Consider the following 22,713-nt stretch of genomic DNA (forward strand, 5'->3'; position numbering starts at 1 on the left):
TTTTTCTTAGTTGATGATAGGAAGAAATGCTTGATGTATTATTGCTGTCCTCCTTTAAAAACAAAAGTCATATGCTAGAGGAATTTACTTTACGAAGTCTGCTTGTTGTGTAAAAATGCATTTCTGATTTGCTGGTTATTTGTAAAGAGCTGTTGTCTCTCTTATATGATATATATGATTTTACTATGTTTTACTCTTTCTCCATTTACACGAAAAAAGCTGAAAATAAGAAATTGCAGACACAAGCAGCAATTTTACATCTCTCATCTTTCACAAATTTAGCATCTTTTACTCACATGAAATCATTTCAAGTTTACTATTAAAAAGTGAAAGAAACCATTGGTGCCTTAGACTGAAGAAAGTAGATATGAGACATGCTGATGGTGTAGAAAAACTCCTTGGTTATATATAAAAAAAAAAAAAAAATTAAACTGTTTTATTCATTCTTTCTAGGCAGCTAGTTCTGCGAGCGGGATTCTAACAGAGCAGGAGAACTCATTGCTTGAGTGCACTTACTTTAGTTCCACATCTTATCCAACTCTAGGAACTTGAACTTGTCATTATCAGACATAGAAGGTCAATGCATTAGCCATGGTACAGGCTCTTTCATGTGGCCTTTCTGAAGAGGAAAAAACAGCTTTTAATCTTTGCTTTTATAAAATACTGTGCGTACTGGGATACATCCTAACTTGTCATTTTCTCGTCTGTTTTAGTGCTGGGGGATATCTGGAGACGCTTTATGATGCCACACAGATACACACGTCTGCAAAAGGCCTAATCTGAAGTGAATCTTCTATAAATAATAAACAACAAATAGGTTCCTTTTAGTTATATTAGGCCCAAAATAGGTCATGTACATTTGTTTTAAATGCAAACGTAACAATAAAGTAAATTCCCTAGGTGGAGAATTTGATGTGTTTGTGCAGATTTTCTGGACACAGTACAAAAAAAGCCAACACCTATATTTTACCATTTAAAATATTTATATATTGTCTCCTAAGGTCCTCTGTTTGAAATACTGTTTATAATAAACACCCAGCTAAAGGACTAATAGTCACAGTGTAAACACTTGCCATTTGTTACTTAATCCCAAAGTAGTCTTTATTAACTTTCTTTTGTATGGAAACTCAGTGCTTTGTGTTATTACCAGAAAAGTTGCCATTTTTGTCAGTTCCTTCCTTCCAAATGATCTTATTTTTCCATATCTCTTAATTTAAGATGTCCTCTTCTTCAAGTCAAAACAAACTGTTACTGAATTATCTGACTGGCAAGACATATGTGCAAAATGCATTTATATTTCAGTTTAACTTTCTGATAGATCGTAGCTAGTTCCTAGACCGAAGTTGTTCAATGTGCAGATATATTAATAGTAAAATAATACCCTACATGAGAGTAAATTGGTATATCGAGTAAGTCAGTACTTATGCTAAAAAAAAAAAAAAAAAAGAAAAAAAGAAAAAAATCACTAAAAAGAGGAGTAACGAGAGGAAAATCTAGATGTGTGAATTTTCTGTAAAATTGCAGTCTTATACCTCAGGGGAGCAGGTTTTTTATTTTGAGGTCCACAGGGTCTTGCAGTTCCACAGGCTTCTTCTCAGGAAAGGTGATTAAGGAAGGCAAGCTTTGTGTCAGTAGGCTTTCACTCTGTTGGCTGGGCACCTCCACTGGAAATATTAATGCAGTTTTCAAATAATAATAATAAAAAAAAAGTCTGAGAAGACTACCTGGCAATCCTTTTAACACTCCCCCTGAATATTAGAACTAATCTGTTAAATTGTGTGGGTAACTACAATATAAAGGAAAGCATATCTGAGAAATACACAATTTATTGTGGTTGTTTGGAATTAAAATGGCTATGACACCTATTGTAATTTTCATACTATTTCTGCCTAATATAATGGTGTTTGGATTTTAATTGGAGTCTTTAAATGCTAGTATAACACAAATAATACATATAGGATATCTCACAGCAATATTAGACAAAGGTAAAATGCTAAAAATTGTAGTGCTATGTGTTTCCAGCTTATGTTCTTCTGTGGAGCTAGCTAGAATCTTAAGTTCTGCGTGTCACCCATTGTAATATACATAATTTCTGCATCCCTATTCATGTTCATCCCTGAGATGCATTGTAGAAGTGTAAATCCATCACTAGATAATTTTCAGTTCCATTATTTACAAAAATGAATAGTTAAGCAAGTCATTGTTAGTGGGATGCTATTGTTGTTTCACAGAGATAGGGACTGCCAAGGTCTTGAATGATGTACACTTGAATGTTCTTTCAAGACACTTGTACCTGTTTCATTTGGGAGGAGTTTCACTCATGTAAAATCAAACAGAAACAATTTTAGTAGCCTCTGAAAAGAGAAGAAGGGAAAATGGATATTAATGAACTGTTTAATATTCTGCTACGGAAAAGATGCAGTGATTTTGCTGTTGACACTTTTGCATGGAATTAAAGAGATCTGGTGGTTGTTTTACCCGTCTGTCTTTGTTCGTGAAAGACTTTTCAGTGTCATCAGATTTGGTTTTGTAACCTAAGAGATATTCTACCGACACGCAGACAAGTAAAAATCACTTCTTTTTCATAAAATTCATTGGTATTCAGAACGTGGGCCTTTGATGAGTTAGAAATTTTGGCTAAAGCTTTAATGAGATTTTTATTTAATGAACTTATGTCAGAAATGTGTAGGCTCCATGATTCACAATTCTGAATCTTTTTTTTTTTTTTTTTTTTTCCCCAAGAATATTTCTGGCTCGTTTATTACTCAATATCTTATTGATTTGTGAGTTGAGAAGTTCACAATGAAGGTGGAACAGTTTAGAGCTATAGATCTTTACTGCATGGTCTGCATTGACATGCTTGCTTGCTACATTCAGGTAAGCATTTGCAATTCAAGGTTATGCAGACAGTGCCATGGCAGAAGTTACGTAGGTAGCTGCAGAATCCTGTAATAGATGTGCTGTTACATCGAGTGTCTGCTGGTTCTGTAGTTCCCGTGTATTAAGACCAAATCTTGTCCGTGCATTAATGCCTGCAGTGAAGCAGCAGTGGAGGGAGAAGTGCAAGGCAAGGACCGCGGAAGGCTGGGGTTGCAGGCTTCTTTGGGACCTGTCGGTACTGTTGTGGTTTTTGGCTGAACTTCTTTTGTGATGCAAAGTGGCATTGACAGTACAGTCCTTAATGTGGGAGAACTTATGGAACCGAGCCTGTACCAGAGGGATCTATAGAGGTGGTTTTCTCCTTTTTTTTGCGACTGTGTCTTTTTTATTAGGCAGTGCTCGTCAGTGCATGTAAGTTCCCTTTAAGTTTTCAGCTGACAATACTGTAATGGCAAGGGCTTGTATCTGAGGCTGTTTTCTCAAGAAGCTGTGCTGTGAATGTAGACAAGCAGATTTATGTACTTGCTGCATAAATGTAACTAGATAGCCAGTTGTATTTATTTCATATTTAGTAAAATATTTCATCATGTACCCGGTTGTTTCATTGCAGATGGACAAGTAATTTGGGAAGCTTTCCACAAGCTGTCGTGGAATAGTCTTAGGTTTTATAGCCTTTCCTCTGCTCCTGTGCTATGTTATTCACAGAAGTTCTCATAACTCAGAACCGTTTGGTTCATGTCTTACCACATTTTGATAACTTAAATATGCTCTGTCATGTTAAAAATAATAGAAATATTACAATTATTGTTGTAGATTATCCTTCATGTAAAATGGATTTTTTTTTTTTTTTCAGGGACACAACACTTAAACGTTTTGGTAGTCACTGAAAAGCAGGGGGTATATCTGTATACAATCTTAGCAGTTACTGAAACTCTTTGAAAGCAAATTTTTTCCTGTCTGCTTTTCTCTCAACCACTTTTGGGGATTAGATTTTTGCTTATACCGTGATAGCCTATCTATTTAGACTTCCTCGATCACTTATCTTGCTGGGTTTTGGTTTGTTTGCACTTGGACTCCTTTTCTCTTTAATGCTGTGCTTCCTTTGGCTGTGCAGGATCCGTAGCACCGTGGTAGTGGCTCAGACACCTGCCAGTGCCTGCGAGGTGAAGCCCTGACTGTGCCAGGTTAGGGATGGCTCGAGACTCCTGCGTGCAGATCCCTGCTCCGTTTTTGTGTTGGTATCTGCCTGATGGAATTGCCTCTCGTTATAAGTGACCTCTTCCTCTTGCTATACTTTTCTCTCCTTCAGTTCAGGAAACATCAGTGAAGAATAACAACGTTTTTTACAGCTAAGGTCAGAGGAGTGGGGAAATACTAGGCATCCAGCCCGGAGCAGAGAGCTCTTTGCTCTGGAGCAGAGATCTATTATGTCAGTTCTTAGTGTTAGAAATAATTCTGGATGTGAATTGAGATTAAAATGTAATATAGTTCAGTGTTTAGAGATGACAAGTCATTTTTGGTCTGCTTAAAATTGCATGGCTGACTCCAGGACCTGTTTTAGCCCATCTTATCTTGCAAACCCTGCAATCTCTTCTCCACTCTTCTAGAAAGAAACATAATGCATCTGCTACTGCTTGAAGCTTCTTTTCCTCCACAAAATCTTTTCCAGAAAGAAGAAATTTGCTGGCTGGAAGTTTCAGTTCTTAATAGTATCTGAATATTTTAAGAGAACATTTTGGAGGCCAGAAATATGATGAATCTGTGAAAGCTTGTCTGTGTACCCCTCAAGTTTTCCTCTGGTATGTCTATTTGACATGGGTTATTTTAACATGTGACAGATGTTTGAAAGTTAAAACATTTTTTTGGGTGATCAGTTATGCCCTGATTGGCAGATTTAAAAACAAAATTAAAATATGGTTTTGACACACAAAAGGAGGAGATTGATATAATCTATATTTAGTTCCTTTTTCATATGTTTGATAATGATTGGCTCTGGGGCCTTATCTTTCTGAAAATATTAACTGGTGCTTTCTTCAGAGATATTTCTCCATCTGCAGCTTATGTTGGTACCTCTCTTTGCATACCTGTACCTATGTATTAGGGCGCAGGAGGAAGAGGTCTGTTTGCTCGATTTGCCGTTGTTTTCCAAGCACAGAAATGCCGAGTGGAGTAGCTCAGGCCCCCGCACGAGTGACTGCGTGAGAAGAGCAGGCGCGGGCCATGGGCTGTTCTTCGCATGCTGCCCACGAGCTGGGGCCAGGCGGCACCGCGGCTGCTGTCCCGGTGCCGTGATGCTGGGTGCGTGCCAGTGCCAGCACACCGCGGTGTGGGACCAAACCAGCGCTGTGCCTTCCTCCCTCCTAACACACCACTGCTTTTAGACTAGAAAGGGAGACCATGGGAGAATTTGTCTGCCAAGTAGACAAGACACCCAAGCCCTGCTAAATCTGTGGTTTTCACTTTTTTTGTGCTAGATACGTTCTGGATTTATCGTGAGCAAGAGGTGGAATTAATGCCCAGGAAGTGATTCTTCTGTCCCGTGTTACACACTCCTCCAGCCCAGAAGTCCTTCATTTTACGGTAAGAAAACCTTTCTTTTTTGTTTCCAAGCTGAGTTCTAAGTCCAAGTATTTAGTAATATTTAAATAAATTTTATGTAAAAACTGTCAATTTTTCAGCTTTCAGTCAAGCACAGTCAGAAGGTGTGTGAATTGCGGCCACAGTTTAGAGTTTAGGACTGTAGTGCCTGGTTCAGTGAATAGCATGGTTTCAGAACAGAGCACAATGTGCAAGCATTTGTAAAGGCTATGCCAGCAATGATAACTTTACCAGTAAGGATAATCCTCATAGTTTTTCTGGGACAGTTGCAACAGTAAGTGATCTGCCTGTGGTAAAGACCAAAGAAAAAGTAGGTGTGTTCTACCTAAACATGCTTTTGCAAGGAGAAGCTTTGTTCCAGGTCTCTCACTGTCCTGAAATAGCAATTTCTAAAAATATGGGATATAAATGCAAACCTATATTTAAATATGTTGAAACAAGTGTGTGCATTAGCTGACTTCTTGCTATTGTATTATTGCTTCTGCAGTAAGTTTGCTTATGATGTAGACAGTATAATTTTATTTTGATGTATTCAAATATGCTATATTGTGTATGAGAATATAAGATTTTGTCTTCATTACCTAGTACTAAGTATGCTTTGCTTCTCGGCTCGCAGTGCTGCGGTGACCTAGTTGCATAGTTGAATTTTGGTGAAATTAATGCTGGCCAAAATAACCAATAATATTTATCCGCAAATGAATTTCTTGGGAGGGAAAAACTTAACTTCACGCTAATAGCATAGACAGATTTGTGGAATCGCTGCAGCAAGTTGTAAATGATGTATGAAATGAAAAATTCCGGTCATGCACAGAACGAGTACAGCCTTTGCGGTCTATGCAGTCACTGCTGTGAGAGTTTATTTGTTCTAATACTATCTCAGAGGTGCCAACTTTTAATTTTTAAAAAAAGTCTCATGCTTGCATTTGAAAGAAGTATGTCTTTAACAGAAACAAAAATTTGTTAGAAATGATGCTGCATCACTAAATATCCTACGGAAGTTCACTACGTTTTTGTACAGGTCTTTCTGAGCCTAAAGAACGTTTCTTTACAGTATTATAAACTGATATGATGGTGGTAAAAATGATGTCAACTTTCATAAAATGGAAGCTACCTGACAGGACTTGAGATCAAAAGTCCAGTGAAGTTGTGTTTGAGGGGAATAGTGGATTTAGGAACGAGAGTGGAGGTGAGACTGGTATCATTAGTCAGGAGTCCTAGTTTTGTGGGGTCGGACGTATATTTGCATAATAAACGCAGAGTAAGATCCCTTGGGCAGTGTCAGAGACAGAATCTTCCTGTTTTCCTTCTAAGTCACCCTAACTTTTCTCCTGTATTTATTGACATGCATCTCCTGTAGGAAAATGAGATTTAAATTAAAACTTACACACGAGGATCCAAAATAACATTGTCCTAGTAAGTTTTGTATTTGTATTTCCAAGCCTTTGAGTTTGGCTGTTTCCTAGCATTTGTGTCTGTGTTATTCTGAAAACGTAGTCTTGAAAGTTTATCTAAGGAATATGTGCATAGGAAACTCCATACATATGAAATACACAGTTATGTGTACGTAGTTTTAGAACTCAGTGCAAGAACTGTGCCTAGATAAGAAGGTTTTGTTCCGATAAAAGTACTTGGTATGTTCAGAAAGAGAAAGCTGGAAGTTACTTTTACTTTGCTTGGAGAAATGTTTTCTTGTGACATCCTGCAGCCAAAAAATCAAACGCTGCTTAGGCTTTTTCTCAGAAAACATTAGCTTCTGCTTTTTAAAAAATATATGTTAATCTTACCTTCTAGCTACATCTATTTACAGTTCATTATAGGCTTGTGGTTAAAGCAAAAACTATATGAACTATTTTTATCTAAATTAAAAAGAATCCATTAAAATTCTTAAAACCATGAGAAATGACAGTCTGATATCAACCAGTTTCACGGTCTCTTCATTAGTGGTCTTACTGGTCATCTGGATGCTGCCTTACTGTTGAGTCTGTTTTCATTTTTCCTATTTTTCCTATTTCAGATAGTTGTGAAAGGGTGTTAAAAACCTGCTATGCTTGCCACTTCCACGTAGCTTAGCTGTGGCAAAAAAAATCTAAACGTTTGGCTCAGAGTACATCCATGTCAAACACCAAATGCAGTTGTATTCTTAAAGACAAAACAAACAAAAAAAATGCACACACAAAAAACAAACAAAACAAAACAAAACACCACAATGAAGAATATTGTTTTGCTGGATGGGAACACTCTCCTTCCCTGAAATCTTTGAAAATCTCAAAGATGCAAAAGGGTTTCTGTATCATTTATGATTCATAAGTGGATCAGTGTTATTAAAATCCACAGGAGCCCTTTGTTCATCTAGTCAGTCAAAGAGCTGCCCATCAGTCACTGTTCTGTGCAGGAGCATCCTTCTGCAGGTTTTATCTGTTTTTTCAATAACCCCTTGGTGTAAAAAAAAAAAATAAATAAATCAACTAATTATGCCACTGAAGTACAAAGATTATTAACTCTAGAAGACTCTTGTGCCTTAGCCTTACAGACATTCCAAAAGTGATCTCTTAAGCAAAGGAAGCAGGTTACAGTACCCTTTCTGCACTGCGTAGTTCCCTAATATGTATTTCCCTAGCCCTCTTACCATGTAATTTTGTTGTGTTTATAAATTGCTAGTGGTCAGGATTTTTGCCGTTAATACTGAAAACAATTAACAATGAAAGCAAGGTAATTTAGGTTTCTTAGAAAGGAGAAAATAGCATGTGAAGAAATTGATGCACTTTCACAAATCTTGCTTTGTTATTATTTATCTTAAAATTCATATTTCTACATTGTGTTTCTGTTCTCTAAAAACATGTAGTGCCTAACAGCTTTGCTGTTCTGCTGTGTTCATGCAAGAAACCTGGCTAAAAACAAAAGAGGTTAAAAGAAGGTGGCATATAGATGACTTTTAAAGCCAGCATCTAATTTGTTTGTTTACATGATAGCCAGTACAGCCCAGTATTTCTCTCAGGTTGAGTATTGCAAAAACAAAAATTCTCAGAGCGGTCAGGCATTGGAACAGGTTCCCCAGGGAAGTGGGGGAGTCACTGTCCCTGGAGGTGCGTAAAGAAAGGGAGGTGTGGTACTTGGGAACGTGATTTAGTGGGCAATGTTGGTGGTAGGTGGACGGTTGGACCAGGTGATCACAGAGGTTTTTTCCAACCTTAATGGTTCCACGATTCTATGATTTTTCTTAGTTCCTAGAGCCCACCATTAAATGTATGTACGGCAAAAGAGAAAGTAAGAGTTGCGTGGCAATTACACAGGAGACTGTGGTAAAGTGAGCAGAGATAACATGAATAAAAGAGATAATTAGGCTTTTTTTCTCTTTCTGAAATTGTTTGACATAAATGGCTCTGCTTAGTTACTGCAAAGCATCTAATGCTCAATCCTGAAAAGGTTTTGACCAAATTTGGTTGTGTACGTTCATCTCTGAGGACCTAATAGCACTAGGAATTGTGATTTTCATTTTCTAGCATGAAAAAGTACTGTCTATAAAGGAAAACTTTTATTCTCAGTGATAGCAAATAGATTGCTTCATATTACTGTCATTTAGCTGAGCTTCTCAGAAGATGCTTCAGAACTGCCTATGGCAAAACCGACATCCTCACATTTGTTTTAACTGGAAATGGAAAGATAGAAGTCATCTACTGCTTAATTTCTGCTTGGATTCAGATGAAGTTTGTACAAGAAGTGTGATGTGAGTAAAGAGTTTGTGTGCTGAAAAGGAATTTATCAGACTGGATGGAAGCTACTTTTCCCTCAAAGATCAACTTTTTTATACTTCTTATTTGTAAGCCTTCTGTGAAAATCACTTGTGGGTTTCCTGAAACGGGGCTTGAAGACCCTGTGCTGTGAGATGCTGATAAGAGTGAAAATTTGGGCTATTAAATAGGAAGAACTGGTTGACTCTGAAGAAGTAATAAAAATTAGGTGAAATCTAATAGATTCGAGTAACTTTTGCTGTTGGCTGAAAGTATGCCATTGGCGAGGGATGAGGGTGTCTTAGCTGACGGCATGACTGGGAGTCACCAACACGACGTGTTAGTCGACCCTAGGATGCATGAAGGAAAAGTAATTCCAGAGAGGTCAGCAAAATACTAGTGCCATTGTGATAGCCACTGGTAAGAGCTCATCTCTTTATGGGGGGAAAATGGAGCAATGTGAAATCAGGACTGTCTTCCAGTTGGAGAATCGTGCTCAGAGCATCTCTGCATCTAATCATTTCCCAGGGCTGTAACAATTAGCAGCAAGTCAACGCTTTTTTTTCCTTAACAAGGAAAGTATGGTAGGTCATTTCTCCTAATGATTGTCTCCGAATGTGTTCAATACAAATGGTTTCGTAATCTGACAAATAGGAAGAATAACATGAAGTGAAAGATTGTTGTTTTTTTTTTTTTTTTTTTCTAACGAAACATGCTTGGGTTCCTATTAGACTGGTAGAAGGTGTATGAAGAAAAGAGCTCTTGAACTCTTTACTAAATTGATATACTAATCAGGACAACTTTTCCCAAAAGGAAAGAGGAGTCCCATGTTGCTTTGACTCTTTCCTATTTTCCTTTTTCTGAAATAGAAGATTAGGAGGTCTCTGCACCGATGTGATAAAATGTTCCCACAAAATTGTATTGTATTGTCGCCTTGAGTTGGTGGTGAAATGAAGTTGTTCGCTTTCAGTGCTGCTTTGTTTTTGACCCCTTTTTGTGAATTCTCTGAGGAAAGAAACATATTCCCATCTTTTATAGTAATCAAATTTATCTGGCATCTCTCAGCCTCTTGCATTACTTATGCTACAGTTGGCCAGCCTTGGGAAGGCTTTAGCAGGTTTATTTATTTATTGTTCTAAAGTGAAGGTTTTTGACTTGAGGTCCCCATATAATCCTAGGGGATTCTGAGAGAAAAACTGAAAGTGCTTTCTGCCATTATTTTTATATAGTTATTATCTGTGAAACTATAAAACAAAACAAAGCACACAAAAAACACAACCCAAAAACCAAACAAAACCCACGTGTCCATTCCCCCCAGCCCCAAACATTCAGAGAGAAGGGGAAAAAAACTTCTTTATCTGAGTTGTGCTGTGAATGTTTTCATTTGGCCGTGAGGGGCTCAGAGAAGCTGATGTCACTGCATTTAATTTCAGTGAGAAGTAGAAGTGTTTCATAATTGTTTGTTAATGAAATTTCTTAAACATGTTTAATAGGTTTTCACGTGCCTCTGTTTAGTAAATTGCATCACAGCCTGTAAATATTAGCCAGCTGGGGCTCCTTGCTCTGAGGCTGGGGACACCTTAGTCCTTCCTGAAGGGAGAGCTGCGGCCAGCCCTGCTCTGCTGGAGCCAGGCAGTTTCGTTGTTCACATATTCCGTGTCCTGCAACTGTAAAAAGGAGCCTTGTGAAAAAGAGCACTTCATGAGACCTTGCTGAGAATTCAGCATTAGCAAAACTGCCCCGTGCCGTGTTGGTTGGGATCTGGGAATATCAAGATTTGGCTGTATAAAGCAGGAAGGGCCCCATGGCATACAGCAGAGAGTAAGGGGAGTCGAAGTGCTGATACCGAGATGGGAAGCTTTTTGTGGAAAGGTAAGACGGCTGTCTTTGTGGCGGTGCTTTGACACTTGATTCTGCTGAATACAGCTGGTGGGGAAAGCAGCAGAAAGGAATTGACAGAATTACACTGAGAAGGTCTGCGTGTGCTCTGCAACACGGGCTTTATCGGCTGCTCCAACACAGAACTGCTTGCCACAGATCTTCCAAGGAAGGCATGAGATAAGCTACAATTAGATAATTAGTCCTGAAAAGTGTAGCTGTTTGGTAGGTTAGTGTTACTGTAAATGTTATTTGTGGAAATGCATAGGAGTGCATCCCATTTCAGATACTTTGCCTCTTTCTCCATGTGCCTACAATTTGAGGGGCTGCTTTTGCACATTGTGCAATGAACGGGGCATCTTCAGTCATCACAACTTTGGTCTTGATCTTTGCTAGATTTAAAAACCAGCACAGCTTGTCTAAGAAGTCTCAAATATTTAACTCATCTTTGGAACAGTTTGGAAGATATGACCCACAGTACTGGCTGTTATCATCTTGGGTAAAAAAAAGAAAAAAAAAAAAAAGAACTATGTCTATTATACAACACAGGGTTCACTTAGAAAACATGTTGCAATAATATCAAGTTGAAATGGAAATTGAAGACAGGAGATTCAAATGTAAGACAGGCTGTCAATCAGGAAGTCAGATTGAAGAGTATCAGTTAAGGCTTGAGAATAGTGTGTTAATATTAGTCTTATGCTACAGCTCAGTGCAGCATCACCTTACTTTTTTTTTGTGGTTTAAAATAGATTCTCCAGGCTATTCTCTAAATTAGGTTTAGTCAGAGGTAAATTATCAAAAGGCAAAGAAAAGGTAGAGCTACATAAAAACAAGATTTTTGTTGAATATGCTCAGAGTGTCTTCCCGAAAACCCATTTCTTTCACTAGAATGCCTATAGACCACATTTGACTTTGTAACAGCTTATTTTTTAACTTCTGTTTCTATTGCTGTTTTTCATCAATTTATTTCTGTATTTTAAAAAATGAAATGCTGATTATAAAGGAAATAAAGATGTAATGGGGTATCATCAATTATTTTGCTTTCAAATATGATTTATTTGACTAACAACCTTAAAAGCTTTGACTGATTTAATTTTATTTTATGCTTATGAAATCCACAGAAGGCTGACCTAGCCATCTTCCTCATCTTCTGCTTTGTAAGTCCCAAATGGTGTTTCCCCTCTGATTCTTTGATCCTATGATTTATTTATTTTTTTTGGTAAATAAACAGCAATAGTAAGAAAATGTTCATAATACGTTTTAGATGTGCATACCAGAGTAGAGGGATTTTTATTGCAAGAGAAAAATCAAATCCTTGTCACCTAAACTGCTAATTATGTTTGATAAATGTATGGTATATATTTAATGCAAAGAGAATTTAGGAAATAATACACCTTGTGTAATTACAGCGACCGAGCTACTTCCATCAATCTAATTTTTCTGATTCAGGTTCATTTGCATTGCATTATTTTTATTAAATGAGCTTTCAATGGAAGTACTGCTCTCTGTCAAGAACAAGCATCAACTACTGAAATATTTCAACCTGCAAAATGCAGTTTGCACATCACATGCATCATGCATGGCTGCTCCGTGGCAGCAGAAACGCATGCACGTTCACAGCAGACATGCAAACACACACAAATGTGGCCATTTCACATAGGTAAATGTAGCAGCTGAAAAGAGGTGCCTGTACATAATAAATTTATGTAACTTTCCGTTTTTCTTTGGTTGTCTCTACATGTACATGTGCTTGGTTGGACCTGCAACAGCTCTTCAATGTCATCCCCAGTACAGTGGAAGGATTTGGTAGACTGGGGCGGGTTCTGCAACAGCCAAACATTGGGAAGCTGCTTTTAGTTCAGCATCAGCAGGTCCTAAGAAAAATTGTGCTTCCTCTTGTAGTGCTAGTCTGGAATGGTCTCAGTTGTCCTAACCTGATCCTATCCGCCCGTTCTTCTCATGTTTTCCAAGTAGTAATCCAATCATGTTCTGAGCGCTTCCAGTGAAACGGTGTGGGTTATTGCGTCTGTGTTAAAGGAATTTGCCCATTCACAGAGGAGGCTGTTCCCTCTCTCATATAGAGTTAAATACTTTTGTGATTGGGACAGGTGCGAAAAGAGAGAAAAAAGGGACTCGGTTACAGGTGTGCATAAGTTTCTGCATGAGAAATGGAATTTTTGTGTTTCTACCCGTGAATGCAAATTGTGCGACTTCACACAGTCTGCTACCTCTCTGATAGTTTTCCTCTAAACAAGAGCTGATCGTTCTGTTCCTCCCCTTCACTTCTGACACAAAACTGCTGCTGCTGATCCAACACGAGACACTTGTGATCTTAATTAGTATCCCAGTAGTATCCCAGAAATGGGGTAACTGCAGAGATAACTATCGCATCTTTCTCCTTCTGTTCTTTTATATCTTCGCACATTTTCTGTCCTTCCCATCTGTGCAGTACTTTCGTGCTGTCACAGTTTTTCACCATAATGCAGTGTTGGAAATCTCTTATCTTTTATTTAGTGAAAAAATAGGCTCTTTTCCTTCCTCTTCATTTTCCCCTGCCAACCAATTACTAAACTTCAACTTCAAAAAAAGACCCCTCCTCCTTCCATATAGACAATATATACATGAGTGTATTTGAGTACATTATATGTACATACACGTGTGTGTATATATATATAAAAGCAAAATTTGGGAAATGTGTTTTTAGTGACAGTACTACTAACTGTTAGTGCATATGTAGTTGTAAGTTCTCGGGAAGATGAATATAAATGTAGTTTACTGTATATACAGTTTTATTTAATAATTTTCTTATTGGCCCCTGCTCTCTTCTGTGGCTAATTTTGCCTTTGTTCCTAGAGAGTGGACTTGCTCTTAAAAACAGAACCTTGATATTACATTAATAATTTAAAGGATGAGAGTTGAAATAATTCAGAGCAAACATGTTTCCAAACATGAATCCTTTAATGTAGTATCCAGAGTTGTTCTCTGCTGTCAGTGTATGTGAGGTGCCGAGACATCCTGTGCAGCCATGCAGTGTCTTTCAGAGTTTTTCTTCTAAATTGAGGTTGTTTTTAGGCATCTGTCTTTCGTGTTTTACATTTATGGGATTTGGGGTTCACTTCTAAATATTTGCATTCATATTTATAATACATTAATTTGTTAGGTGCATTAGGAAATGTTATTTTATAAAGAAATGAAATGTTTTTAAATATCTGTAAGAGAAGCTTGCAAATCGCACTTGGTAGCAGAAGGTTGACAGGGGGTGCCTATGGAGAAGGGTGAGATTGTCTTTCAATTCCAATCGCTTGTCTATCAATTGTCTTTATTTCTGGTGTCTCCCAGCCATAGTTCATAGTTCGTAAACTTTGGAACAGTACAAAAGATGTCCTTTGTTGTAGCTGTAGCACACAGAGAAGGAATTGCTTAGAGGGGGAAAGTAACCAGAAATGTTTTAGCTGGTCAGAGGCCTCCTAGCTGTGGGCTGCTTAGACCATGTTCTGCATCATTATCTGTTGTTCAAATTTAGTTCGTGCTCCTAAAGGCAGAAGCGTCTAAAGCTCCATTCTTTAAATACTACCTAGCTTCCTATGTCTGGTAGTAATTTTTGTTGATGAGCCTAACTTTTCAAAAAGACCACAACAGAATTGCCACTGATAGGAGAAGGAAAGAATGTGAGAGGGTTCATTTGGCTACCACGAGTCTTGTGGTACAGTACCGGTAGGAGAGAGACAGAGAAATGTGGAACAAGAAACACAAGTAAGAGAAGTAGGAAAAAGTGGGTGATAAAGGAGAATGCAAAGCAGCAGCATTTGGGAAATGAGTGTCCGCTGACAACATACCTGGAGGCTATTTAAAAAAATCAAACTTACCTTTGAAATATTTGAAGCACTTGCAGTTGTCAAGATGCTCAGGGAAGTGTTTTAAGTATTCCTACATTTAAAGAAAATTAAAATAAACTACTAATAGAGTGTGTCAGCTGAAAGACCAGCAGTGAGCTGGCAGCTTGTGGCACTCCTGCAGCAGAACACAGGTCTGAGAAGAAATGCAGAGACTACACGGGGAAGGCTGTGGGTCGCGGTTGTGTTGCTCTCCTTGAAAATAAATCAGTACAGCTTTGTATCTGCAAATAACATTCTTCTGCAGGTTGCACTTAGTTACACCTACCATATCAGTGTAATAGGTTAAAATCCTGCTTTGCCCTGAATCAAAGAAATGTTGATAATATAGCAAATTTACGACTTTTCCTTGTCCTAGAAATCACTGTGACTTCTCTCAGTTACTTACTTTACATGGGGCTCTCCAAAAGAAGAAACCTTTCCTTTCGTAGTACCAAAACCACTCAGGAGTCTTGAGCACTACAGTATTAGCAGCCATTAAGGGAGTGCATAGCGTTTGAAATTTTTTTCCAAAGTGCCTGTCGTCTGTCATTTGGAAATCCATAGGGGAATAAGAATAAAATTTGGCATTTTAATTTGCCAATTGACTTTTTGTTATCATCCAAACAGTTATGTAAATAAAAATAAAGTAAATATTGTAAATCCTTAGTACTACCTTGATTATACATTCTTCTCAGGCTTGACCCCTTTCAACAGAGAAAAGTAAAACAGTTTATTTTTTCAGCATAGTTGTACTCAGTCATAGATTTGTTGAAGTTTCAACAGTTTCCTTTAAAAGGATACTGACTACAGCTTTGATTACTTCAAGATAAGTGGAGGATATCCCATATAACTTCACTTAATGTAATGATTAATGTTAATAGATAAATGCTTTTTTCTCCTTAAAACAATTGCATTCATTAAGTACAATTCATTGGCAAGAAAGCTGTGAAGTGATTGTAAACCATGAAGTCCTGGGACTAGTTAAAAATAATTCATCAGTTCCCTATTTCTGTGTACCATGTGCATTAATTCTGGGGAAAACAAACAAACAAAAGTAAATAATTTCCATTAGTCTAATGGAAATAATGGGGTAACGGCACGGTTTCTCTGCTGTGTAATAATTATATGTTTTATTTGGAGAATAAAATAGTAAGATACTGTAAGGAACTATATATGGTTACTACTAGCGTAAACCATAATATTTATTAAAATAAGTGTTTTTCAGTTCTAAGTAGTCACCAGTAATTAAAATTAATGTTAAAATTATTGCAACAATTACTGTATTTTTTGTATGTTTGTTTTTTGCGCTTAAAACAATAATTTGCAGTAGAAGATAAAATGCAGAAAATAATTCCTTATCCTGGTCAGACGGCCTATAACTACTTGAAATTTTCAGAGTTCTTAATAGCTTACAACACTTCTGCTAGCATGCATATTTGGTCATAAAATCATTACAGTTCCACTTGGCAACCTAATATATTCTCTCGGCGGTAATTAGTGCAAGTGTTTCAGTTCCCTACTGCATCAAACCAAGACAGAGCGCTCCGCGAACTTGTCCTTGGCAGAGGGCTGCTCCAGATATTTCACAGGAACATGTAAGAAACTCCATAAAATGCAACTAATGGATTATTTCATTGATTATAGATTTTAAGGCCAGAAGGGAGCATTAAATCATATTATGTCCTGTATAACATATGCCATTAAAATTAGCCTAGTTAATTCTGTATTAAGCCTATAAACTTGCGTTTAAACAGAGTATATACTGTACTATTTCAATTTGCCTTCATATGGATATTTCAAGACAGGAAGATTCTGTCATTTCCATACTATTCAGTCAAATAGTAAATTGAACACCTTTTTGTTTGCATTTGCTTAGCTTCAGCTTCCAGATGTTGGTCCTTGTTCTGGACCTTTTTGACAAGATAGACTTTTACTATCCAATACTTGCCGTACATGGAGATACCTTTATACCTCTATTTTCTTTTTGATAAGCTAAATATGGGTTGGCTATAACTTACTTAATTGTGTTTTTTTAGTTTGTCAATTGGCTTTTGGTGCTGGACATCAGCACTATGTGCAGTATTCCTGTATTGGTCTCATCAATACCATACATGTATCTAGGCATGAAATCACTTTCCCATTCCTTGTTCCCACAGAGTGTTAGGGTCTCCACATTACAAAGATCTCCTGAATATTTTGGCTTCATGGTTCTGAAATCCTCTGTCTCTTTAGTTCTAGGTGTAAATATTTTGTATTGAAATATTGAAAAATCTGTAATATCCCAATGGACCTGTTTTGCAGGTAGTTCATGCCGTGCTGGACCATGAGACCATTGTTCTCTCACAGCTTTTGCCATTCCCCAAGCTTGTGTCACCCACAAGTTTTATCAGCAGTCCTGCGTACATGCTGGGAAGCATTACTTGGTGTCTTTGATTCCACTGCAAAGCAAACGAGCTGTTTAAAAAAGGAAAATGTTTTGCAACATTAGAAAAAAATAATTTGTAAGGAAAGAAAACTATAAATCAGCTTCTTAGATCACCTCCAAAGGAAAGCTTGGGAAAAACAAATGACTTTCTCAAGTTTGGGGTGTACGTTTCAAATGTGATCTGGCAATTTCATTGAATTATTTGAATTTTACTGTGAACTGTTTGATTTTATTGTTCTAGTTGAAATTTTGAACTATATGGTATTTCTATTTACAACAGCAAATGGAATATAACAATTACATGTTATTAAGCTTCTACTTAAATGAGCTTATTGAGCAATAACAAGTGTGTTAGTAGGCGATTTAACAAATGGATTAATCACCTATCTGCTGGTGTAGAGTCTAGAAGGCTAAAGGCACCTCAGCCTTCTGCTGGTGTACATTGTTCATGTGGATGCCTCTGATTATTAAATTAATTATTTGATCAAATTCTTTCACAAAATCATTTGTGAGAAAGTGTGAACAGTTGTCTTATGGTTGTTTGTTCACTTTGACCAGGAGTTGTATATCTGGCAAGAACTCCAGCTTCTTTCAATCTAATTTTTCAGGTTGCTTAACCCTAGGTTTTACCCAGCTGACCACTAAGAAAGTAGTGTTGATTGTAACCTGGATACGCTATGGATTGTTTTTTTATTTGCTTGTTTTGTACTAATCAGTAGTTTAGAGAAATGAAAATTCTAAATGTCATAAAATTGCAGCTCCGTAAACATAATTGATACCGCCTTATAAATTAAAAGCTTTTATAACAGCTCTCTTATCTGACATAACAGTTTAATGTCTGTATTCTGGCAAACTTTATTTCATATCTATCTCTCTATATAAATTAACTGAAAATCCCTCTGAACTGTGTTGTTGGCTTTGGTACAGGGCATGAAATAATTTTTCCATCTTACCCCACCGTTCTCCGAAGGTCAGACTTTAAATTGGGCTGTTACTGTCTTGCTGCAGAGTTTCCAAGCTACGTTAATTTTTGGTCTGCCATTGATGGATGGAGCAGTTTGAATTCTGACATGCAGCAGCCTGACTGGAATGACCTGCAGAGGCAGATGTCAGCCTGTTATTTCATGCCCGTTTGTCAGAAAGAAAAAACAGTGCCTTTTTTTTTTTTTTTTTAAAGCAGTTCTTCTTTTATACATATAGAGAGTACTTGTAGGTAGATGTGCTTTTTGATATACGTACATATAGAGAGTCCTATAAAAATCACGTATATATTTCTCATTTGTGGAAGACCTGTTCCGGTATCTTGAGTATTTGTTGGTGACCACAGATAATACTGTGACGATTAACGTTGTTATTTTTGAGAGCAAAAAAGTGTAATACCAATTAAATTACAGTTACAAAATAATTTTCTTTGTGATCCTATTGTTGTAAATTCATACTATACCAGAAACATTTTACGTCTTTGCCATAGTTTTCTCTGTGCATGCTTACTGGGTGCGCAGGAATATTCTTTTCATGTTGGAGCAAAACTTTAATCCAAAAATGAACACAGGGAGGGGATTTTTTTCATTAAAACATAGAAATAAAACATAGAAATCAATGCAATGGACTAATGCAGGCAGCAAGAGCTCAAGTTTTACACATGAGACTTAGATTACTCTTTGCTCAGGACAACCAATTTGGTTGATATGAGGGGAAAAATGGAAACAGTTAAAGAGTTGAGCATCACATTAACATTCATGGTACTGAACAGATTTTAGCAAAGCCTTAGAGTGGCCGTCTTCCCTTTCTGCCTCTGAAATACACGCCGGCTGGTCCTGACCAAGTGGAGCACTAAGTTAGCAGTGTCAGAAGCACAGTCCTTTAGGCTTTTCTAGGGATGATGTCATAAAATTGAAAGAAATGGGAAGAACGAATTCTGGGGTGATACTGTGACCTTAAAGGAGTGAATAGAACTAATTTTTATAGGATCAGAATTTTATCTTGTGATCCTTTTTGCTTTGATCATTCCCCAGTTTGGATACTTTCTTTAAATACTAAGCTCTACTTGTTAAATTAAAACTAATTTTTTGTTCCTTAAGTTCGCAGATCATTGGGAAAATACATCTAGCTAGGGAAAAGAGATGCAACAGAATTCACTTTCATGGCCTGGTTGGAATTAAGTAAGGGTTAACACGTTAAGCATAAAAGTATGAAACAGTTGCAGTGCAAATTGCAGATAATCCAAAAATTAATATCAAATAATAACGATGGGTGCAGGTCCATTTTAATACCAAATCCAAATAATTTTAAAGGTCATTTTTATCATCAATGTACATTTTAACACTGGATGATGTTAAGTTACTCCTTCCTTTAAAACAAACCAACCAACCAAAAAAATAAAAACCAACAACCCAAATAACTACAATAACAACAAAAAAATCAAACCACAAAAATAAAAGACAAAGCCTAAGTTGTGATTGCAAGGTGTTGAACCACAATCAGGAAAGCATCAAAAAAAAGCCTCTGAAGAAGACCAAGTGATTAGGATAGATTAATAGTGAACAGGAGAATCTAGTCTTATGCTGTAGTTAAAGGAGCAATTGTAATCCTTGGTTCTATACAAAGGCCAATATCCACTAGGAAAATGGAAAAAGCCTTGTGTATAATATCAATAAATACAGGTTGTATGCTTTTTAGCAGAATGTGTAGACATCTGGTAAAACAGACCAGCTACAGATCGTGTGGATTCCCTGTCACTGCCTGCCTTGATTTCAAGTCGTTCCCTTGTAACATAATTGCTGAAATAGAAGTATGGGCTTGATGCAGAAATTATTACAGGAGTTTCTGTCCAAAATTATGTACAAGACAATATTCTAACAGCTGATTCTCTCTGAAGAAACTAGGAACCTTTAATTTCTTGTGCCTTTTAAAACAGGCAGTAAAGATGACAATTTCTGCTGATCCAGCATTGGGTCAATGCAGACAGAAATCCACAAAATAAAAAATTGCAAATTTTTAGAAATATTAATAACAGCGGGGTGGTAGTTGTGCTTCCGTGTGAGTGCTCAGTATAAGCCTTAGGAAGTAATAAATAGCTGCTTGTTTTTAAAAGTGTTGCTGGAAAATATACAGGATGGGTTATTAAAAATAAAAAAAGAAAGAAAAAAAAAAGAAAAGAAGTACTGATCCCATTGTTCGCTGCTTGAAAGGGGAAGTTCCCCCCCCCCATCCATATACGTTAGGATTTTTCTAAGATCTCAGCTGTGGAACTGACTGCGTTCCAGCCAATGCAGCACAATTTGACATGGGCAGTTCACTAAAATGCTAGGAATTCAGTAAAAATGCAGCATGGGAGATACTGTAGTGCAATGGCAGGAGCCTGACAAACAGTTTTGCTTATTGCTGGAAATTTTTTCAGTTGGTGAATCCTCTAAAAGTTTACAGTTGAGGTGTGAACCCCCACATTGCAGATCTCAGACCACTGGCCAGAGGCTTGCTGTTTTGTTTTTCTTAACTGCTTTTCATATTCCTATTACTAACAGTTTGATCTTCCTTGTGGGGCCACAGCCTGAAGGTTGAAACAACTGAATAGACACAACATTTAGCAGCAATGAAACAGTGCACCTCCACTTGTCTTCTCTTCTCAAGACAAAGAAACGTCAGAAAATCTTGCTTGGTCATTCTCATGACATTGCTTATTCTCTTCCACCAATATATGCTGTCTCTCATTACAACATCTTATCTCTGTTTACATAGCTTTACATAGCTTCATTAGAAACACATTTGGGGGAAAATTAAACATGAAAATACTGGCAGTTAGCTCTTTTTTGTTACGGCAGAAAAAAAATAATCATTCCTTTTAGAGTTCTTTGCTTCTTACCTGGGAAAACCACTCAGTTTCTTGAAGAAATTGTTAGTGAATTGAAAGTAGAAATTGCTTGTGCTATTTTATTGCTATAATTTGTATGAATTTGGGTGTTTACTAATTATTTGATAAAGTATTTCTAAAGAAGAATTTTGCAGATGAGGGTTTGATAAGCAAGGTCTGGGTAGCTCAGTGCTTTTTAGTTTTGCCATTTGAGAGACACCTGACACTGGTCTTGCACAGTGTAGCTGAAACAGGGTTGACTCTGTTTTTCCTACTGCTTTTCCATTTATACATAATTGCCCCAAATTGATGCTGGATGCCGAAGCCCATTAGTTTACAAGATTTGCTTCCAAGCGTTACAGATTATCAGGACAGGAGCGGCATTTTCCCGTTTCAGAATTCATTAATAGAGACTTACAGAACCCCTTCACCCCTCGTTCTTCCCATTTCCACTGAACATCCTAGGATGCAGGCCTTCTCACATCAACAGGCTCACTGAAAATTGATCTGTTAAGTTTAATCCCTTGGGTGTTAAAGGACTAAAAAATGTTTGACAACATCTCTTCTGTTGGTCTTTGGAATGACAAAAGGAAATAAGTAAATTATAAGTAAATAAGTAAAAAAGTAAATTTTTTTCTTTATCAGGTTACTACTATAACCAGCTGTTGTGGTTTCAAACATACTCCATGATGTGTCTTTGCTCTCTGGCTGAACACAGAAGCCAATTACTTTTTACAGATTATTATTATTATTATTTTAAATTCTAAGCTAGAAACTAAATATGACCATGCTGCTTGAAATGCCAGTTATAATGACCTTGGTAGAAATAATTGTATGTGTTGAGGGGGTGGTTGCCTTCTGTTAATGGACTCATTCACATTCTTGGTTTGAGATAAGGTCCTGTGCGTCTCTGTTTCTGGATTTGTCACGTTGCTCAGGTAGACATTATGCCTCTGTTTCTCACTGAAGATCATAACAGCGTATTGATACAGCTGTTGGTTAATGTTGGCTTCCTCAAGGTGTGTAGAACACTGCAACGAGTCCTGGTGGTAAGAGCCGGCTGTAGGTGCCAGCCGCGCTGGGTCTCTGTGCTCCTGCGAGTTGCCTTCAGACCATCACCAGCAGAGAGCTTCCATGGCTTTCTGTAGTTAATTAGTAAAACGTTTTCATAGGTGATGCCAATTTAGGATCCACAAAGGTCTAGATAAAAGCTCAGGAGTTGATTATATTATCAATTATTTAATCTTATTGATTAGTATATTAGTGATTAAATAGTAATTGGATCCTTACTAACAAGGTCATATGAATCTTGGGGTAGCTTCAGCATTCAAACCAGATTATTTCAACTAGCACAAAAAAATGACATTACAAGTTGATTCAGTGTGGAAACTACAGGCTGTTCCACATTCCCATGATTTAGGACAAGAAATGTTCTTGGCCTTTGAAAGATTAAATTTAAGCTTTAAGACATAGAAATCC

Source organism: Aythya marila, assembly GCF_965140915.1.
Source record: "Aythya marila genome assembly, chromosome: 12".
Classification (NCBI taxonomy): domain Eukaryota; kingdom Metazoa; phylum Chordata; class Aves; order Anseriformes; family Anatidae; genus Aythya; species Aythya marila.